Source organism: Wyeomyia smithii, chromosome 2 (assembly GCF_029784165.1).
Source record: "Wyeomyia smithii strain HCP4-BCI-WySm-NY-G18 chromosome 2, ASM2978416v1, whole genome shotgun sequence".
Lineage (NCBI taxonomy): Eukaryota > Metazoa > Arthropoda > Insecta > Diptera > Culicidae > Wyeomyia > Wyeomyia smithii.
The window spans coordinates 176,130,069-176,151,314 of record NC_073695.1 but is presented as its reverse complement, the minus strand read 5'-3'; the positions used below and the strand labels follow the sequence as shown (position 1 = coordinate 176,151,314).

The window sequence follows — 21,246 nt, the reverse complement described above, 5'->3', positions numbered from 1 at the left end:
CTTGTTGAAGCGCAAAATTCGATTGATCTGGTTGGTCGTTAACATGATTGCTTCCCAAGCACAGTCGACAGAAACATAGACCTTGCAATTTAAAATGTGCTCTTTGTCAGTATAAGAGAAAGGATGGGAAATATCGGCTGATATGGCTATCGATAGTTATCGATGATTTCTTACTAATATCGATAACAATCGATAAGTTTAGCATCTCTCCCTTAGCATCTCTTCTCCCTTAGCAGCAGCACTAGCAGTGCAGTGGATACCAGCGATGGCGGAAAATGGCCACAGCTGTGGCGTAGCAATGCATAGCACATTAGTTGCAGCGGATCTCAGCATCGATAGCGGCTGATGCACACTTTAGTGAAATGCAGTCTCTGTGCGATAGTGGGCACTAGTGAATGCATTCAATGAAAAGTTGACTTATTTTGACAACACGTGAGCCGTCTAGTTTTGAGTGTTAAATCCGCATTTCACTGTTTACTTCATCACAACGAATACTTTGTTCGCACTGTCAGTGATAACGCAAAGATGTAATCGGCATCTTATCCGATACTTAATTGAACAACAAATTGTCCTTTCCAGGATGAAATTAAAACCTGATGAATAAATTTCAAGCCCCAACCATAACAAGTAACTTACTATATTATTGATAATAGTCAATCCTTGTTGAAGCGCAAAATTCGATTGATCTGATTAGTCAACGTTTATTGACTAGAAAAAATGACTGACAGCCGGGTTATCTTTCTTGAAAAAGTATTCTACTTCATCCTTGCGGTCGTGGCTTTGCACACGACCCTCCTGTTTTTTCTCAATTTCTATTCGCCTAGAATCGTGGCAAATAGGAAAATGGAAAACGACGGGTGATGGGTGCCTAATTGTTTCAGTTGTTGTTCGGTGGACATTGCATACGGCGACAGCCACGTGCGCCGATTTACTACGGTCCCGAGCTGGGATGCGAAATTATCGGTGCAATTGTAATGCAAATCATTGCCGCCGGTGAACAATATCAAATTATCAACTGGTGCTGAATCCGTGCAAGCAACGAAACTGTTTCGGTAGTGGCCAGGAAGTAACTAAGATTACACTGGAAGCGTCACCTAAACAATCAGCGGTGTTTCGTAAATTAAAAGATTAATAAATCAAACTCGCCGCAATCACTGTCTACACTGTGTACCATACCTGTGCTGAATGAGGGAGTCAGCTTGTACCTTTTTCTGCCGAAGCGTTGTTTGTTTTAGCAATAAATGACTGATGACGACAGCTGTTGCCACAGCCCGTCCGAAGGTTGAGTGATATAAAAGCAATTAAAAATAGATAAGAATCGTTAATTGATTTTCATGTAACTCCGAAGTGCTTCTGCATTTCCGCATGACGCTTGTTCTCTAGATAAAAGAACAGTTCAAAGATATGAAAGTGGCTTTTTGTTCACAACCATCAATTATTTAGTTTCAGAATATGTTTGTTCCTTCTAACGAAACTATTGAAAAATTGACTCTATATTAATTTGTGATGAAATTTTATTGTTCTTTGTAACAGCCTGTTGAATATGGTAACTCATGATTCGTTTTGGATAATTTATTATGCTTAGTCCTGATTCTAAAAAGGATGTTGTATCAAAAAATATTATTGAGAACTCATTACGTTGAAAGTATGTTGTTTTACTTCATAATCATTAGGAGTAATAGTATTCGAAGCCTTCAGAATGCGACTATATTTTGGCTATTTATTATTGTAATAACATTGTGTAGACGAAGCGTAAAAAGGGAAAATCGTCTCGGACAGCAAATATAAGATGTGAGTAATACGTTAAACTGAACAGAATAACTGTCGAAAACTGAAAACATCGGAAACATAAAGAACATAGTGTCGAAATTAAAAGTGAAACTGAACGACACACAATGAGACATGATGACGATATTTCTGTCTAGAAAAAAAAACGATTATTCTTAAACTTTCAAATAAGGCTGTAATGTCGCTATACGCAATCGTGCACACTCATTAACAAAGACAAAAACTGTCAGTAATGCCGCCGCACTGTGGGGCAGAACCCAGAAAAGTCGCGACAAAACTCAAAAACCTAAATTAATCCACCTAGCGGTCAGACTCAGCCTTTCTCATTCAAACTTATTATTTGTAAAAATAGATTCACATGAATGCTTAAATCCAAAAAGGTATATTCACTCTTTGGGTTCTACAATATTGATGTTGTAATTAAAGTATAAAACATGAAATTTGACGTAATGTTAGTGCTTCAGAAATAGCGAAATATAAGAAATGACTCTTAATTTTGAACAATTCAATCACGAGCGATATCGGGAACGTTCAAATAGTACGATACCACATTTAAATCATGTTGAGGCCATATATATTGATCTAAGCAGCTATAGTGTTGAATAGTCTTTGAATTTCTTTCCTTTACAAAACTTCTGAACAGTGTATCAAATTTTTATGAAGTTTGTTATTTGTAAGTTTGAGAGATGACTCGTTTGTATGACACTAGTTATGTTCAAATAAGTCGTGTAATACTTGAGATAATAGACTTTCGTTCTTTTACAAATTAAAACATAACGGTTGCTTAAGTTTGATTACAATGAAAAGCGAACGTATGGAGGAGCCAAACTTTGAAACCACGTGTTCAATCATAATTCATCAGTATATCCCTCACTAGCCCGTTCATCTGATATCAATATTGTTCAGATAGATCGTGTAGTTTCTAAGATAATGAAGTTTCGTGATTTTCACATTTCAATACATTACAGACGAAGTTACAGTCCGATTACAGCAAAATTCAATAGGGTGTTATGAGGCAGCTAGACCTTTCATTTGACACTAATTTTGTAGAAATCGGTTCAACCATCTCTGAGAAAAGTGAGTGAGTTTATGTAGTCTTCGGAATATGTTCCATTTCATAGCTGGATTTCACATTTTTAAACATAACAGGAAAAGTAATAATCCGTTCGCAAAAAAAAATCATTAGGGTCTTATGGGGCAACAAGACTTTCCATATGACACTGATGAGATTAAACAGTCTCCAGAACACGTTTCTTTCCATAACTTCTGAACCATATGTTCAATCTTCATAAAATTCAAAAGTGGAGGGTTTTTAGGTAGCCCGTTCATTTGAAACCAATTTTGTTCAAATCGGTTGTGTAGTTTCTGAGATATTGATGTTTCGTGATTTTTACATTTTGATACATAACCTCTAAACTAGAAATCAGATTACAATAAAATTAAATAGGGTCTTAAAGGGCAATTAGACCTTTCATTTGCAATTGATTTCATTGAAATCGATTCAGCCATCTCTGAGAAAATCGAGTGAGATTGGGAGAGCGTTACACACACACATGCAGAAAATGCTCAGCTCGTCGAGCTGAGTCGAGTGGTATACGCAAGCTTAGGAGAATGACTGGAGAGCGACTGACGACTTTTCCCTCTCTTCACTCTAACAGCCTCATGCATGCGCTATTCATGAGAGCTCACATACAGCTACAGCTTAAACAAGGCAAAGAAACGGTGTTGTGTTGCGTACGACAGCTCATTCTTGCGCATGTATTTTGTTCGTTCGGACATGACAGCCTAGTTTGCTCATTTTGAGGATGTCCTGTTCCTGTTGACAGCCTGCTGATCGGGTGCGGCTGTCGTCGACTTGCATTTTTTCGTTTCTCCTTTTTCACAGGCTGGTGGCATATTGAATACAAAGCAAACCGTTTCCATTGTTGATATTATTTCCCACGTAAGAAAAAACGTGCTTCGCACCATCTCTCTTTTTCATTCTTTCATCGGCCTTACTGTCGTGATCATAATCACCTGACATCCCGCTCGGATTCGTGTTGAAGGATGTCGGAAGATTATAGGCTGTCATTTACGACAGCTTGGAAATACCAACACACATATGAAGATGAAAAATAACAGCCCGTATGGAGTTGCATGTGTACTGTCGTCAGTTGCTGTCGAACTGTTCACCGAACGTGTGGGGAGCAGTGAGAGCTGTGCAATACAATGAGAGCCGGATCAGTTGAAAATTTGCTGTCATTGTCTTGCAGTCATTTTCATAACACTGGGTATACGACATTCGGCCCTTTTGAGCACTTTTATACCTTTAGTTTTTGCAGTGATTGCTATACCTTTCTAGGAGAAAGGCAAAAAGTGAAATGATAGAAATGACTTTTAATTTCAACTTCAATCCCGAGCAAGGTCGCAAACATTGAAATAGTACAATATTAAATTTAAATGATGTTGAGGCCACATATTTTGATCGTAGCTATAGTTTTAAACAGTCTGCGGGTTTCGTTTCTTTCTATAACTTTCAAACCACATGTTTAAACATTATGAAATACATTCTTTAAGGGTTTGAAAGCCCATTTGTTTGAATTCAACTATGTTCATAGCTTCTGAGATATAAGAGCGTTTTTCACATTCTGACGCAGCGCCAAAACTATAAGTTTATTTACAATGAAATTTAATAGCAACCTAAGCGGCAAATAGACCCTTAATTTGACACCAAGATAGAAAGAATCGGTCAGACCATCTCCGAGAAAAGTGAATGCGAAAGAAAGGTGCACATACACACGTACACACCCACACACAAACACAAACACCTATACATGCATATATGCAGAAAATGCTCGATTCGTCGAACTGAGTAGAGTAGTATATGACATTCGGCCATTTCAATCATTTTTCTACCTTTTAATTAGCCAGTGATCGTTAGGAAAAAGTCAATATATTTACTTTCATTATGTGATTTCACATTTTTATTAACAACGGACAAAGTTACAATCCGATTGCAGTGAAATTCAATAGCAACCTATGGGGCAACTAGACCTTTCATTTGACACTAATTTTGTGAAAATCGGTTCAGCCATCACTGAGAAAAATGAGTGAGTTTAAACAACCTCAGGATAACTTTTCTTTACATAACTTTTAAACCATATGTTCAATCATAACGAAATTCAAAAGTTAAGGGTTCTGAGGACAGCCCAATCATTTGAAACCGATTTTATTGAAATCGGTTGTGCGGTTTCTGAGATATTGATGTTTCGTGATTTTTACATTTTGATACATAACCTCTAAACTAAAAATCCGATTACAATGAAATTCAATAGCAACCTATGGCGCAACTAGACCTTTCATTTGCATTTAACTTTATGAAAATCGGTCCAGCCATCTCTGAGAAAAGTGAGTGAGAAAAAAAAGTTGCACATACATACACACACACACACACACACACATACATACAGAAAATGCTCAGTTCGTCGAAAGTAGTCGAGTGGTATATGACATTCGGCCATTGGGACCACTTTTATACCTTCGGTTTTTCCAGTGATTGCTATACCTTTCTACGAGAAAGGCAAAAAGCAAAATTCAGTTTTCATGCCTCATTTTATTTTTTACTTGCAATAGACATGTTATCGACTATAATCATGATACAGTCATGGAGAAAAAAATAAATACACTTGCAGTTTTGGTTAATTTTCCATATTTTGGGCACTGATTTTAGTTGTTATATGATGTCATGTTACATCATTATCAAGACTTTCACAATTTTCCATAGAATTTCTAAATAAATTTAAATTAAGAGACTGCGCTGGCCAAACTAATAATTTTATATTTCCGTTTGAAAATCATCTTCGTGTTTTCAATACTGTATGTTAAGGATCGTTATACTGCCTAAAGAACCAGCAAAGTGGCATATTTTCTTCGGCATACGGAAGCAAAATCGACCACCTAGGTACACAGGAAACTTCACTCTACTTCAAAAGCGACATATTTTGGCAAGAACTGAATTTTCTAAAAAGTTCTTAGACTAGGGGCCAACTAAATGGCACATCGTGTCTTGGTAGGATGAGTCGAAATTTAACCTTTTTGGTCCAAACAGTCAGCAGCTGGTGGGAAGACCGGTAAATATTGCCTTCAACGCACAATCAATCAAGAAAATAGTCAAATTTGGAAGTAACCACAAAATGGTGTGGTGCTGTTTTCTGATGCTGGAGTGGAACCCATTCATTTTATAACATAGACTATGGATACTAATGACTATGTAGATATTTTACGTAGCGTGATGCTTCCGTATGTCGAAGAAAACATGCCTCTCCGTTGGAGGGTAACGATCCTAAAAATACAGCGTTCAAAACTTGAAGATGGTTTTCAGAGGAAAATATAAAATTGTTGGATTGGCCAGCATAGTCACCTAACTTTATCCGTATCAAAAATCTATGGAAGAATGTTAAGTTCTACGTTGCAAAGCATCATCTAAAGAAAGAAACAGATTTATGGAACGACGTACAGGCAGCATGAAATGCTAGCCCAGCTTCTACTCGTGAAAAACTGGTGGTAATCATTCCACGAAGATTGAATATGGTTTTACAAAACAAAGTACAAGCCACAAAACATTGAAAGTGAATTTTGTAACGAAAAAGGTCACTTTGCTAACGATATGTAGATAAATAAAGCTTATTTGGAATGTTTTGTATACATATTTAAATAGTGTATTTATTTTTTTCGCCACCTTAAAAAGCACTAACTCACGCAAAAAATTTTTGGAATCACCGACATAGAAAAATTCCAGTTATGAGCAAAATCATTTCAAATCGCCTGGAAACACGCGAAAATTTAATCGACCATTTTTGATTTGAATGAAACTTAGCACACGTATTTGGCTTAGCAAACTGAGCATTTTTCACAGGCGGAGAGATTTATCACACCCATGAATTACACTCTAAAAGGGCGTATGCCTTTTGGCACAGGTTTTATTCGAAGCATTGTAGCCCAGAAACCGTTGGTTGTATAGAAAAACTGTCTGAGAATGAGTTGTAGGGAATTGAAAATGCACCATAAAAAAATATACACTGTACAAAAAAAATTTTTTTTGACCAAAAAAAATTAAAAATAATTATTAAATTTAAATTTAAAAAAAAAGAGTTGAATTTTTGTTTGATTTATTTTTTTTTTTTTAACTAGACGTTAATACGCAACTTTTTAAAAAAAAGTCCAGGATGGAGAAATGAAAAATAATTTTTTTATGGTAGATTAATTTTTTTATGAAAATTCAAATTCAAACATTTTTCAAAATATTTGTATTCTGATGATTTTAAAAGATGCAGAAAGTCATTTTGAATCAAAAAGCTATTGGTAGTAAACATTCTAAAGGCATTGGTTTTCGAGTTATTTCTAATTTAAGCTTGAAAAATTATAATTATTTAGGAAAATACACGTTTTTCTTAATTTGTCCATGTTTCTCCAGCGAAAACCATACGTTTATTGGAATGCTTGATCAAAAATATACAATTCATTCTTTGACAACAAAACGATTGGGCGAACGGTTCTCAAGAAAAGAGTTAGATGTTCTAAGTGATATAAATATATATATAAGAATCAAATATTTATTTTCGAGTTTTATTATCTTAGGAACATATTTTTTTATGACATAGATACTTTACAGAACTAGTTTCACCTTATATTTTATATACATCATAAGTAAATGATTCGTCATCTTTTGAAAACAGCTTCGTTTGTACCTTATTTTCTGAAATCGGAACAAAAGAGTAATACTTTTGTGTGGCAGCTATTATTATAGATTTTTTGAAAATAATGCTCCATTCTGTTACTCCTTGTTCATATTCTTCATATGATACCCAACTAAATGACATTTTTGATGAATTTTTATTATTTTGCTGATTAGACCAATCATACAATTCTTTTGCGCTTGTAATGGGATGTTCATGTTCTTTAGCTAAACTTGCATTTCTTTCCATTCGTTTTAATATGCAACCAATTGCATCGCATGAGCCTTTACCATGAGAAGTCGCAAAGAATGCCACTCTACATCGACGTTATATTTTGTTTTGAACTTGCAAAGACTCGCAAAGTTTTTTTCTATTTTTATATTGTGAGGCAGCTCCATCAGACATTAATATCGCTTTTTTCAACTGTATTGTTGTTTTCAAAAAACTCATTAATTTGGCAATGAACACCTGAACCGCAACAGTATCATGATGAAGTACTTCCGATATTATGACGAAGCTGATATTCTTAAGTGTTCCAGATTCTGAATAGTAAATAACGAGGGGATGAATGGTGGCTTGACTATTATTCCAATGACTACACGAATCACAAATTGATAAAGACGTATTAAAATGAGCTTGACTGTTCAATATTTTTAATTTTGCAATAACGTTTTCGTTTAATTTGCGTAAGCTTGATGAGCACCGATGATCAGGACTTTCACTTTATTCATCTTCACAAAATGCAAACTGTTACTAACACATCTGGTGTAGTGCAATCGTATTTATATACGAAAACAGATATTATTAGTAACCCAGGAGTTATTGGTTGCGTACTTTACAAACAGTTATTAATAGTAAACAAGTAAGTAGTGTTGCACGACAAACATATTTTTTTATAAAACATTCGGCAAGGGGGAACGTGTAGGTAGGCTAAGGTTTAGCGCTTGAGTTATTTATCCAATCGTTTTGTTGTCAAAGAATGAATTGTATATTTTTGATCAAGCATTACAAATTGAGAAAAACGTGTATTTTCCGAAATATTAATAATTTTTCGAGCTTAAATTAGAAATAACCTCGAAAACCGATGCCTTTAAAATGTTTGCTACCAAGAGCTTTTTGATTCAAAATGACTTTCTGCATCTTTTAAAATCATCAGAATACAAATATTTTGAAAAATGTTTAAATAAGAATTTTCACAAAAAATTAATCTACCATTAAAAAAATATTTTTCATTTCTCCATCCTGGACTTTTTTTAAAAAGATGCGTATTAACGTCAAGTTTCTTTAAAAAAAATAACAAAAAATTCAACTCTTTTTTTTAATTGGAATTTAATGTTTATTTTTAATTTTTTCTGGTCAAAAAAAATTTTTTTGTACAGTGTATATTTTTTTTATGGTGCATTTTTAATTCCCTACAACTCATTCTCAGACAGTTTTCCTATACAACCAACGGTTTCTGGGCTACTATGCTTCGAATAAAACCTGTACCAAAAGGCATATGCCCTTTTAGAATGTAACTCATGGGTGTAAACAATCTCTCCACCTGTGAAAAATGCTCAGTTTGCTTAGCCAAATACGTGTGCAAAGTTTCCTTCAAATCAAAAATGGTCGATATTCGACCATCGGTCATTTCGCGCGATTTGTCTCTTATTTCTCCGTTCCTCTCTGAAAGAGGGTGCCTGCAGATCGTAATGATGTAACATAACATCATATAACAACTAAGAACAGTGCCCAAAATATGGAAAATTAACCAAAACTGCAAGTGTATTCATTATTTTCTCCATGACTGTAATTTACTTAGAAAAAAAAAATTAAAAAATGTGCTATAATAGTGTGGGAGTGAGGATTTACAAGGCTTGTAAAATGGAAGAAAAAAATTTCACAGGTATTTTCCAGTAGGACATACAAATACTTAGAAATTAATTAGCTAACCCATATGATCCTCATAAAATAGAGTATTAACTAAGAGTTAATGTAATATTAAGACAGTTTTGTTGAAAATAGGTTCGTAGGAGTATGTAAAACAAGCTTTTCTGTAATTTTTCCTCACGTTCGGCAACATGAAAAACAAAAAGTTCTACATTGTTCTATCATGACACTATTATTGAACTAAAATACAAGGTATTGACTAGTACCAAACCAAAAATCAGCTGCTGCTAGTTGCGACTTATCAAGTAATTAGAGCTTTCGCAATGAATGTTTTCATGTCAATTCATGTTAAAAATAATTGATTAATAATTAATAAGCGTCTTAGTAGAATGAAATTGAATATTGAGAATAGGTTATGTTTCCATTTAATTCTACTACAGTAGTAGTTTTGTAGTAGAATTAAATGGAAACATAACCTATTCTAAATATTATATTTTAGATTCATTCTCAAAAATGATGACAAAATAGGTTGATAAAAACCTCATAGGTTGACAAAAAACTAACAAAATAAACTACAAACTGTCAATAATTTTTAGATGTCAGCGCCGTCTGTAGGAAAAAAATTAAAGCTGCCTGAATACATTTTTCAAAAGAGATGTTTTTATGGTGAACAAAATTGCCGAAGACATGAACACTGTGGAAACAAATGTTAAGAAGCTATAAGGTTTTGTCGCAACAACGGCGTCGTTATAAGCAAACCTAAGAGACGTTTTACCGAAAATTTGTTAGTGGGCAGTTAGTTCACAAATAGAACGCATAGGGGTAACGTTGCAAACCAGGACGAAGACTTTCCAGGATTTTTCTTCGAAGTTTGTCTGCAAATGAACTCTGGCGATAAACCGAATAAAAAAAATTAATAAAAACCAAATGTCGCAATGAAAGCACTACAAAACAGAAAAATCTAAATAACAAAAGAAAAGAGCATAACACAATAGGATAAATGAAAGGTATAAGAAGCAAAAAAAAGGAAATAAATTGAGCAAATAAAAAAATACATACAAGAAACAAACATAAAATAGAAAGGAATATGTGAAAAGAAATCAGAGTAAACAGAACGAGAAAATAGATTTAAAAAAAAAAACATAACATAGCACAAACATAGAAAAACATAATGTCAGAGAACGTGGAAGCATAAGACACACATAAATCAACAAGCTTATAGTTAGATTACTTACTACAAACTAATTACGGCAAAATTTCAATTGGCATATAAATGAGAATAAACTAAGCAAAGTTTAGAAAACATATACAGCAGAAACAACAAAATTAAAAAAAAACTAAAAATGAAGATAACAAATAAGCAAATAAAGTTGAGAAAAACCGCAAAATGTACGAAACAGAGTAGTTGTGTTTGGTAAAAAATAAACAATTGTACCCAACAACAATTAACTGATGTTTTTACCAGCATAAAGAAAAAAAAATGAAAATATAAGAACAGTAGTACAAAAAAACATATGAATAAATAAATAAGAAACGATGCCAAAATAGAAAGCTTGAGGGTAAATAGAAAAAATTAAAAAATGAACAACAAAACCACACAAATGAGAAAAAAATAATATCAAGATCTGGGAAAATTATCACAGAAAAATTAAAAAACAGCGAATACAAGGAGGAATGCAAAAGTAGAACCCATAAAAAACAGGGCAGCGAAAAAATTATTCTTATTAAATAAAAACACGATAAAAACAGAGAAACAAGATGAATTGAAAAAAACACGGACGTTTGCAAGAGAAGAAACAAGAAGAAAAAAATTGCTGAGATATAAACCAAAGTAAACAGTGGACCAATTCAATACAACTCCTGCTAGTGTCTGTCAATAATAAGAATATTTCTAACTTCTAAACGGTTTGTCCGATTGGAGAAGTGTTTTCGGTAAAGTTGAAGATAATAATTTTGTCCTTCAAAAATGAAATGTGTGAAACATTTCGAGAAAATATTTTTTTAAGAATTATTACTTTTTAGTTTTTATTTCTTCAAGTTCGAACGAGCATCAATGACAAGCTCACCTTTTGAAGTTTTCGTTAAAAAATAAAAATAAAAAATGAACTCTTTGAAATGATTATTTTCAATTTCAAAAGTTTAATTTTTTTTTTTTTTCAAATATAACAAAATTGTTCTATGTTGCAAGGAATTGCTCCATGGCAAACGTTGTAATAAATTGACTTTTTTAAGTTTATTTTTACCCGACTGTTTTTACGCGCATTTTTTTCGAATCACGATGGACAGGGTGGATGGTGAAAATAACACTGCTCTTGATTCATTTTCGAAAGTATTTTTTTTTTTTTTTTTTCTTCACATAACATTTATTTGACACGGCACAAATACAATTTAATGTTTAACGGCGCCAATTATATCTGATGACTTAAAAACTAAAGCAAATTTTTTATCCTCGCTGCCGACTACGAGCTGATCGAAAGTATTTAGCAGATATGATTTAAAACTTTTTACAAATAAAAATAGTTTAGAATTTACGCGTTTATTGTGTGCGTATCTCAGAATTTACGTGATTTATTTTTATGCGATTAATTTCACGCGCAACGATACTCCGCGTAAAAAGCGAATTTATTGTACCGTCATCCGGGGTGAGATTGTGCCAAAAAATGATTTTTTTGATCTCGCTTTTTTGATCTCAAGCTTCTAACGCACACATTTAAGCGCAGAATTTGATCCAAAATACACCAATGCATTCTAAAATGTTTTGTTATCAATTACAACAAATATGGTTGAGTTACAATAAACTATAATTTTGCTAAAAATACATGAACTTTGGCTCAATCTCTCCCCTTCTATGGGGTGAGATTGTGCCAAAAACAAAAAGTTGAATTTAATACCTGTTAAATGAACAGTAGTGTGTCTACGAATAATCCACATGACTAACATGATAAAACAGTAAGTATAGGGACGACCATAAACAACGTGGACTATTAAGGGGCTTTAGGGGGTTGATCAGAAACTATGCATTATATGAATTATATAAAAATGTATGGCTAGATCAAATTGATGCATAGAGTAATTAGTTATGAGAACGTGGCTTATAGACAGTCTCTATACACATAGTGGCGTCTCCAGGTAGCCTAAAAAGGGGAAACGTTAACAATTGAGAACAGTAAGCTTCTCAAGCTTTTAGTCATTATTTCAAAGAATACCATAGCTAGTCAACATGCCTTATGCTGTGGGGACAAAAAACATACCCTATGTAAACAATGCAAGTGTTTTGATGTATACTGATATAATTTTGTCGTGAATGTGAATTCCGCACACTGTGCCGTTCAATATAGCTTGGCACAATCTCACCCCAAAAGGGCTCGAAAAGTGTACAGTTTGGAAAAACATTATTTTCTGACCCGGCACAGGTTCAATGCATAATATTTCCTCAACACATTGGAGACGACATCCTAACGCACCAACTGAGCAGTAAGTTCTTGTGATTTCTTAATCGGGTTGGTTTTCCTGGGACATTTTTGGATAACGTTATTTGCGCATGTTTTTCAGCTTGTACTTTGAAACATTCTTTAAGCGAAACAGTTCACTGATATTATCTATATTCAATTTTAAGTTGTGAATAAATATGTCATGTTTGATAAAGTATTGAATTTGAGGTATTAGGTTTTGTAAATCTCAAGTAATTTAACATAAAAACATTTCCCGTTTTGGCTCAATCTCACCCCCGTGGCTTAATCTCACCCCGGCAGACGGTATATATAAACAATAACAACGACAACAGTAGAACAGCTGACTCGCAAAATGGCACGATAACACAAAGAAATCAGGAAAAAAAACATTGAAAATGAAACTCGAACAACAAAACTCTAGAGGGTGCTGCGGTCAAAAATTGGTCACTTTCAATTTGCCGTATTATTTTTATCGTGTATCAAAAAAAAAACCTGAACACCCCTCATTTTGAAGATGTGTTATACATGCCTAATGTTTGATTTTAACATTTGCTGTCCAGTTGTGAAAACGGCGTCGAATAAAGAGAAGCACACGGATCTTAAAAATCCGAACTAGTCGCACGCCAAGTTGGCAAAATTGTTGAATGTGGTCAAATCAACCGTCACGAACGTAAAATGTGAAGAGAAGAGATTTTCAAGCACATTAAGCTGTCGAAGTTTGCAAAGAAATATCTCGTGTGGCATCTGTTCAAGTGATTTGATCAGCAACATTTTTATGACGAAATGTTCCGCCAATCAGAAAATTTATGTGGAGGAGTGCCTGTAAAAAACGTCTGTTGCCTTTCGTCAAGCAACACAGTTGTTTCGTGTTGTTTTGAGTGAATTTTGCATCTCTCCATTACGGAAAAAGACCATCTGGTGTTATGCCACGAACAACCGTCAGTTGATGCCAAATGCCATGAACCCTCTTAACACACCAGGGCTCCGCCCTATAGAAAAATACTGGGCTATCGTTCAACGGAACCTTAAGAAAACACAAAAGACCGTTGTCAACAACATGCAGTTCAAGACTAATAGGTGTTCTGCGGCTGTCTGTCTGGCTGTCTGATTCATATAGGCTCGAAAACTACCGAACCGATCGACGTGAAAACGGCTTACATAAAATGAAAATAAAATTTGTAACGGCCTAATTAAAAAGTTCCTGATTCTGGAGGAAAAACTTAAAGAAACCCTTAAATGTCACCACAAAAGATCTAAACAATGATCGAGTGGTGAAAGTCTCACAAAAAAAACCCAAATGTCCTCCAAGAACCACACGATCTTAGGATGTCAACAGAGTCGCTTCAAAAGTTAGTTTATATAAAATTGTCAGCTTCGAAAAATGACAAAATTGGTATAGCTTAACCAGAATGTTGTAAAGTTGGTCAGAAGCTTCGCATTTATGTCGTCCAAGCAAAGGATTAATGGCAGTGATCGAAGCAAGAGACGCAAAAAGCAAACGAGAAATTGTACTATTGGATGAGATGAGTTACGCAGTTCCCATGACTCAATAATCTACTAGGAGCACTGCGGTTTCCAACATTATTAAGACCATATCAGACGATCCTTTGGAAGCGAGTGATTTAAAAGACGCTTTAAAATAGAAGATAATTGTTATAATAGATATTATTGACAAAAAATTATTCACCAGAACAAACTCTTACTATATTCGTACTTTTTAGAATTGCAGAGTAATAGCAGAGAGAAGTTTAAATATCACTGCTAGGTGATTAGATCTTGATGAAATCTGGTTAATAATAAGTTTTTATGTCTATATATGAAGCTTAACAGAGATAAAAACCACGTTGAGACACATTTGCTATCTGAAAACTCATTAAAACAATTTTGGCCAGGTTTTTGTTCTACGTACTCCTATTCCTTACTAACACACTGAGAATCCTGAGTAAGAATCCCCAGGATACCTTTAACTCAGTGACGGAATCGTGAAAGGAATCGCAAACACGATCCGGAGGGTTTCCACTCAGGATTCTTATTCAAGAATCCTAGAGCCATATACAGGGCATTCCTGAGGATTCTTTTCTCAGGAATCCTTTTCAAGATCGCTCACGAATCCAATGTGAGGAATCCTAGAGAATCTATGCGATTCGTATGTGTTCGTCCGGGATGTGTGCTGGTGGCTTCCACCGACATGAATCAAATACTTATTTTTTAGTATCCGCGTGTGTGTTTTATCCCGCTATTTCTTGGGCTGATTGTCTGCTGAGGCTAGACGGCGCAAAGTGCAGCGTTTTTATATATTTCCTCATTGTGGATATATTCATATTTCTTACCTGAGAAAAGACGCGTACCGCACAACTTGTTTGTCTGTTTCACGATATTTTAGAATTTTTAAAATGTTTTGAAATTTGAACTTTAAATTTGTCCAATCACACTAAAGTCGCTTTTTACGCGGGGGATACGTGCCGCGTAAAAAAAACCGCGTAAATTCCGGAATCCGCGTAAAAAAACCCATCGTTAATTTTGCATTCCGAGTGAAGGGGAACCGAAATCCGGGCAAAAAAAAAAAACGCGTAAATTCCGGAATCCGCGTAAAAAACCGCGTAAATTCCGGAATCCGCATAAAAAAACCGCGTGAATTCTGGAATCCGCGTAAAAAAAACGCGTGAATTCCGGAAACCGAAAAAGCCGAGTAAAATAAACCCGCGAAAATAAAAACGCGTAAAAACGACCTTAGTGTACTTTGTTTCGATATTTATTGTTTTTTCTTTGCTGTTAATGACTTCTCTGGCTTTTGAATGGTTATTTTTTGCTCTAAGCTAAATTTTTGCTATATATTCATAGTCGCAACACAACTAGTTTTGGACGTTTTGGTTTAGGTGTGTGTGTTTCCTTTTTTTTCTAAATATATCTTTTTATCTTTAATTAGGTATTTTTTGCGTTAACGATTGATATTAACGGCGAATATTCATATAGTTTTACTTTCACATGAGCAGGCTGGATGCGACAATACCCGCGTTTGAAAATAATTCACTTTTCACAACTCACATTCGAATATAAGTCACATGTCAAATGTGATGAAGATAGCAACTTTATACCGTATAGTGGCCGCTTCAAACAACGTTATCGCGATATATATTGAATGTTCACAGTATTGTTTTTTTATTATTAAATATATACACTTTATTGATTCCGAAATAACAAAAAAAGAAATATAGGTTTTGTTTTTAGTATAGTGATTAATCGTTTAGGTTCTGTTTGCTGTGACTGGTGATCTGGAGTTTCGTATCGCGTAGCTTACTCTCACAGGACATAAAATCGGTGTCTGCGAATCAGCTCGTTGATTCGCGCTTAGCTTTCGTATCTGACGATTCATTATTTGGTTCAAAAAATTATTCTTCGCGCGCGGGATTTAAAAATATCTGATCGTGTTGCCTACCACGGCGAATTCTGATCTTTCCTATCCCATCATACTAACACAAATACCCTTCCTGTGACATCCGTAGAGATGCAGAGGTGAACTCGGTCTCATAACAACGTTTGTCGAACTAACAATCCTCTTCCTATATTTCCCCAACGACTGTAAGGACGTGGCCGGCGCCGTTATTGATCTTTTTAAAGTGAGAGTTACTAAATTGTTTTACATTGAAGATGGTATAACATCCCAAAAACTATTTATGTGGTTCTCTGTGCAACTTCACTAGCTCAGGTCAATCACGGAAGTGCAACTACGATATGTACGGTCGTCAATGCTCATGCTAATGACCTGCTTGGGATTAGAGCTCCATACTTGGTATGGATTTAATAGGTAGCTTGCTAAGAAGTTGTACCTAGAGGAAGCAAGAGCTCCGCAAGAGCAAAGCAAATGCTCTGAACTCTCTGGTTTAGATTTGCAGAATCGGCAGGTGTCGTTCAACACTACACCGATTTTCTTTGAATGATTTTTTTTTTGGTTTTGTAAGAATTTGTTTATTTCTAAGTTAAAAGCTTTAACAGATAATATTTACATTTCAACAATCTAATTCAAACTCCAGTGAAGTTAGGTCAATATCATTAGTATTACAATGTATAAGAAAGCTTGAATATTTTGCAAACAATGTCAACGTTTTAGTTTTTATTGTTTTTCGCAGGTTTCTCAACTGTGGTCTCAAGAGTTCTCCTATCTGAAGTCTGCGCCATCCGTTCAGCAGCATGTTCACCTTCCGTTGTAGTAAACTCCAGGCTGGTTCCACACGCCTGCATTCGCTCAGTTTGTGCTCCAATGTCTCAACAGCGTTACTGCAATATAAGCAATTTTCACCGTCGGCTCTGTTCATCCGAAACATCAGCTTTCGGTGTTCAAGTTGTCTATTGATCAATAGAAACAAGACACTTCTTTCGCTTGAATCAATGCCTCGTATGGATATATTTCTCCAAATCAGCCGCCAATCTGCTGTGGGGTAGTCATTGGACACCGTGGGTGAATCAGTCTGTTCAACGTAGTAATTATGAAGCGTTTCTACGGATATATTTTGTTGGACATGTGGAGTTAGTGTTCGGAAATTTAAAATTATTTTCAAACAAGGACAATCTATGGGTGGGGTAGGATTTGAGGGAATTCATGTCATTCATATGCCGATTGATTAGAAGCGCTTTGCACTTGAGTGCCGGTAAATGTAGTTTCAAACCGCCTGCCTCCTTGCTTCGCGCCAGCTGTTGCATTGGTACACATGCCGTAATACCACGCCACAGAAACATTCTCATAGTCGAAGTCAGTTTTGCCGTATGGGCGGCAGTTGGAGTGAGAATCGATGCGAGATACCAGATCTTTGACGTTATGAACGTGTTGAGGAGTATAACTTTCTGGTATAAGTTGAGTGTACGGAGTGAGTGTAGATAAATCTGCCTGGAGAAACTCAATACGATCGCATCCCAGTTCAGTTTATTCATCTGCCGAATGGAGTTAGCGAAGGTCACTCTCAACACACGGACGGTGTTTTCGTTTCGTAGCCATGGCACGGTGAGTGGCATGACATCGGTATACCCCACTGATAACGAAGTAGATTTCTCCAGGCTCAGTTTTGCTCCCGAGACGCGTTCAAAGCGTTGCAGTGTTTCTCGTATCTGATCCATTCTTGTCAGGCAAGTGCATATCACCGTCACATCGTCGGCATATGCGACAACGAGATCAGACTCACAAATCTCTTCCAGTCGTGATAAAAAGCGGGACGATTTAGACTAAGTAACTTTCTGGCGTTTCCAGGGTTCGGATAGATTAACTGTTTAGCTTGTCTACAACCCTGTACCTGTTGCCATTGGAATGCTATTTCTAGCCTTTCCCAAGCTAGTAGTTCGCTTTTGATAGCGGAATTGGACGTACCCAGAAACGCTGAGCTGATCCCTGTCTTGCTAGGTAGTCAGCGTGTTCATTACCCTCGACTCCGCAATGTCCGGGCACCCAAAACCTAAAAACTGAGTTTTGTCGGGAAAGTTCCCGTAGAGTTTCAAGGCATTCCCAAACAAGTTTGGAAGCGCATTTGACGGTCTTAAATGCTAGTAGTGCTGCTTGACTGTCCGAGAATATACCGATTTTCGCATGTGCGTTTCAGACATATTTTTGCGCAGATATATATGGCACCTCTGCTTGAAAAACGGTGGCCATTCGCCCAGGGAAAACGTTTCCCTGATGCCGGGTCCGTATATACCAGATCCCGTTAGGGATCCCATTTTCGAGCCATCCGTATAAAAACTAACGATGCCAGGTGGAAGATTAGGCCCTCTATTGTTCCACATAGAGCGGTTTGTTTTCAACACTCTTTACGGAATATCCATGTTGGTCCTAACGTCCATCTAGTCGGAGATTGTAGTTATTAGCGGAGTTAGTTTGAACTCCCTAAGTATGCGAAGGTGGCCGATTTGGTCCCCTTCGAGTATAGTTTTCCTCCTTTGCAACCTTAGAGCGCCAAGCTCTGCTTCCTTTTTCACATGAAGATGTAGAGGCAGTAGGCAGAGCATAGCTTCCATGGCTGCAGTTGGAGTTGTTTAAATAGCGCTGGTAACACAAAGACATGCAAGTCTTTGAACTTTTTTGGGTTTGGCTTGCGCAGTCACTTCGTTCACCTTAGGCCACCACACAAGGGCAGCATAGGTGATTCTTGGTCGGGAAATGGTGTTGTAAAACCAGAGTGCCAAGTCTGGTTTAATTCCCAGGTCTCACCGAACAGAGTTCTGCAGGCCCTGTGGTTGCTGTGATCACTCTGCTAGAGAGCATTGCGTGAACCCAGCTCCTTGAAATGTGGTCGATTTCATTATTGAAGAGATATATATTAATTGATGCAAAGGACGTGTTATCGAAGGCCCCTTCAATATCAAGAAAGGCGCATAGCGCCGTCTCTTGATAATTCAGGGACTTTTCAATCAACGTCACTAAGCTGTGAAGAGCAGTTTCTGTTGACTTGCCGCTTTGATAGAAAATATAATAAACATGAGAAAAACAAACATCAAAACAGAAAAAAACACGAAAAACTGGTGATAGCAAAATAATTGAAACAGGAACATAACTAGGAATAAAATTAAAAAACAAACGGGCAAAAACGTGAAAGGCGGATCAACTTTCTTTTGTTTAACTCCCTATATAAACCCCACATTGTACATCGAGATACAGCTAGAATTAAATTTCGTTAAAAGTAACCACGCATAGTTTTTTTTTTATTTATAAATTTCACCCTGAGTGGCCACTGAACCTGCAGATTCATATCCTCGCTTGATAAGGAGAAGATGTTGAATTATCAATTGGAACGATTATATAGATTTAACTAATAAATTTTTCAACAAACAAATAAGATCTGAACTGGTTGTTTGACATAATTAAAAAAAAATCGGATGATATTCAAACATTAGATAATGTCTTTAGCTGTGCACCAGTATTTTATAAAGGGAATCTAAGAAGCATTAACCTGATTGATTGATTAACTTCTCAGACGTGGCAAATGGAACGCTTCTCCAAATAAGCGAGCATCTATTCTACTTTTCCACGATGACGATAGCTTTTTTTTTATTGAACATCAGACGCATGCTACTGAAATTCAGCCATCAACTTATAGTGTAGTGTTAAGTGAGCTGCATTCCTATCCCATACTTCAGCATGCGAATCAAGATCACACTCCATTCCGTATGTCGTCCTTCGCAATCGAACCATCATCCGGTTTGCGTTGAACAATTTGACCGATTCGAAACCGATGGGTTAGAGCTAGTATTTGATGATGCTTGTAAGGGTCAGTCAGTTTTTTGAACTTGGACTAACATTGCCGAATAAGGAACGCAGTCAAACATAATGCTCTTGTTTGTCTGTCAGCATCACAGACATCATCCACTTATTTCGTGTTCCGTACATCCGAACGGTATCAAAGCGTGACACTACGAACAACAAACCTCTTGAATTCGCTACAACGAACGTGAATGGTTGATTGATGACGTCGTCATTTCGTAGGTACAGAAAAGGCGATAGTCTATCGCAAGTAGTTTTCGTTTGACAGCCGCTTCCGCTCACTAAATCTTCAGTTAGTCTGGAACCAGTCTCGATGAAGCTGAAGGATGATTCAATAGGACTACTTTCGTGATTCGTTGTCTTGTGTAACAGTAGCCGAATTGTTGGTCAAGGCGATTGTCAAATATATGGTTTGTGTCCTTTGATAACATTTGTTTAACAATTACAATCTAATGCTAACCACCAGCAACTAATGCTAATCAACAGCAACAAGTACCGGTAATAAAATTTAACGATTTTCCGTTTTCGTCGCAATCGTGAATGCTGATTGAATCACTTGATTGACTTTTCATGATTCCATTTCAAAGAAGTCCATAACTAGAGGATGATGTGGACCTCTACAAAGGTGCGGGAGGGAACACGAACGAAAATTCTATCACCGGCTTTGACCAGTTAATCTGGTATTAATTTGATGGCTACGTTTAGATTTCTCAACTGATTTGGAACAGCAGTTGATTGATTGGAAAGCTATTCGTTGCTTGAGGTGTTTTTTGCGATGTCGCGATTGGTACCTAATTATATGTGTCTCACTTTTCTTGATTCCATTTTCTACATGTAACGCATCAATCAGACTCTTGTACCTATCGCCTACGCGTTGTTATAATAAAATCGCTCTTAGTAAGAGTACAGAAACTTGAATCGACCGTCCCTTCTAATTCGACTACTCTAAACAGCTAAACGACATGGAAATAGGAGCACCTTAAAATTTTCATTCATGACCGAATGCCGATTAACACCGCAAAAAATCAACGCTAAGTGAGTGTTGGCAGCGCAAAAAAAAATCATTAATACCTGTCTTCAAAGTAACTCTTCTGCACACGATCAATCTTTGCTCTGCTCTATTATTTCTACAACCGTATTAAAACCTTTTCAATCTGAGAAGGATTCGACAGTGGCATCA

The 21,246-nt window shown here is 36.1% G+C and overlaps 1 protein-coding gene across 2 annotated transcripts in view; it reads right to left on the bottom strand.

Moving 5' to 3' along the window:
• The window catches only part of LOC129721878 (uncharacterized), a 375,832-nt gene that overhangs the window by 274,496 nt on the left and 80,090 nt on the right, over positions 1-21,246 (bottom strand). The window lies entirely within an intron of this gene.